Raw genomic sequence first — 1,800 nt, 5'->3', positions numbered from 1 at the left:
CTCCTGTTCCTCTATCGCTAGACAAGTGTGTGTGTGTGAGGTCGTCAGATAATTAGTGGATGTCTGACATACGGTCTGCGAAGCCCTTTACCGAATGGTGGACCTGGTCATGTACCCATCGGCTCCGAATCATGTCAATGAAGTCTCCGGACTTCGTTTGGGGAAGATTTCACAACGCGGGCCCAGGGGGCTTTAGAGAAGACGGTCAGTGAACCGGCACCGCGGACCCGGAAGGCCAAGTGACAGAGGAGCAAAGGGAGCCAAGGCGGGGCAGCTGGCTCACTGGGGAGTCAGAGAAAAGGGGGCCTGGGAGACAGCGTCAGGGTGGGGGTGGGGGGTGAGCCTGGGAAGAGCCCCACTGCCCAGGGCTCCCCTGGGACCCTTAGACTTTAGGAGCCGCTCACCTGTCGGGGGGAGGAGAGGGGGACGGGCAACGCAGGGACGTGCTTCTGGGAGGGGGAGCAGGTGCACTGGGACCTTGGGTTTTGGGGGTTTTTTTGTTTGTTGTTTTTTTAAACATATTTTTATTGATTTCAGAGAGGGAGGGAGAGGGAGAGAAACATCAATGATGAGAGAGAATCATGGATCGGCTGCCTCCTGCACGCCCCACACTGGGGATCAAGCCCGAAAGCTGGGCATGTCCCCTTGACCCGAATCGAACCCGAGACCCTTCAGTCCGCAGGCCGAAGCTCTACCCACTGAGCCGCACCGGCCAGGGCAGGTTTGAGGGGTTTCAGAGGCTGTCGCGTGGGAGAGGTCTTAGGGGAGGGTCTCCGTAGCACAGCCCTCGGTTTCATGCTGATGTGTGGAGATAAGATTTATTCCCGTAACTGCCTCCGTCCTGGTCCTGGGGTGTGGGTTTCTGCTATCTCGAGTCGGGGATTACAGCTATTGATCCTGTGCCGGGAGGAGCAGGGCAGCACTGACTCCCGTGGCCTTGGCGAGGGAAGGCAGGGCTTACTAGGGGCTGTAAACCCTGGGCTGTTTCCCGTCTGCCTGATTCCCTCTTCCGCTCCTCCTGGCGGACGAGCCTGGGTCAGCCCCGCTCCCTGGGTTTTCCCAGTTAACAGAACGGTGTTTGTGGAGACCCCATGGGGTGGGGGCTGTGAATGCGCCCTCAGCCCCCAGGGCCGATGTGGAGGTTCGGGGGCTTGTAACAGGTCTCTCTCGGGGCAGCCCCACGCATTGGACAACCGGCGAGGCAGTGGTTGGGGAGCCAGAGAGTCAGGGGGAGAAGGGGAGACGGCCGGACCCCGGGCCCCTCTGGAGGCAGCCAGGAGTGAAGGAGCAGTGACAGCCACGCCTCTGGCTTCCCAAGTCCCTGGCCACCCAGGTGGTGGCCCAGCTGGAGTGACAGGGAACCAAGGTCCAGGTGACTCAGCAGGTAGGGGGCAGGGCTGTGGCTGGAACGAGTAAGACCTGTCCTCCCTTTGGGCTTCTTCTCTGCCCACTGGGGGGTGGCCCCAGACCAGGGCTGAAACTTCAGCCAGAAGCCAGAGGACCCGGAGTCTCCTGGCAGCCACTGCGAGGAAGCAGGCCCGAGCGCCCTGTCTGGTCTGGCTCAGTGGCTAGAGCGTCGGCCTGCAGACTGAAGGGTCCTGGGTTCGATTCCCGGTCAGGGCACAGGCCCGGAGTGCGGGCTCGATCCCCAGTGAGGGGCGTGCAGGAGGCAGCTGATCCATGATTCTCTTTCACCATTGCTGTTTCTCTCTCTCCTTCTCCCTTCCTCTCTGAAATTAAAAAAAAGAAAAGTGAAAGGAATAGACATATTTCTTTTTAAAAAAATGTTTCTTACCCTAG

This window comes from Myotis lucifugus, unplaced genomic scaffold (genome assembly GCF_000147115.1).
Source record: "Myotis lucifugus unplaced genomic scaffold, Myoluc2.0 scaffold_2241, whole genome shotgun sequence".
Classification (NCBI taxonomy): Eukaryota; Metazoa; Chordata; class Mammalia; order Chiroptera; family Vespertilionidae; genus Myotis; species Myotis lucifugus.
The sequence above is the reverse complement of the archived record's forward strand: the minus strand, read 5'-3'. Positions refer to the sequence as shown.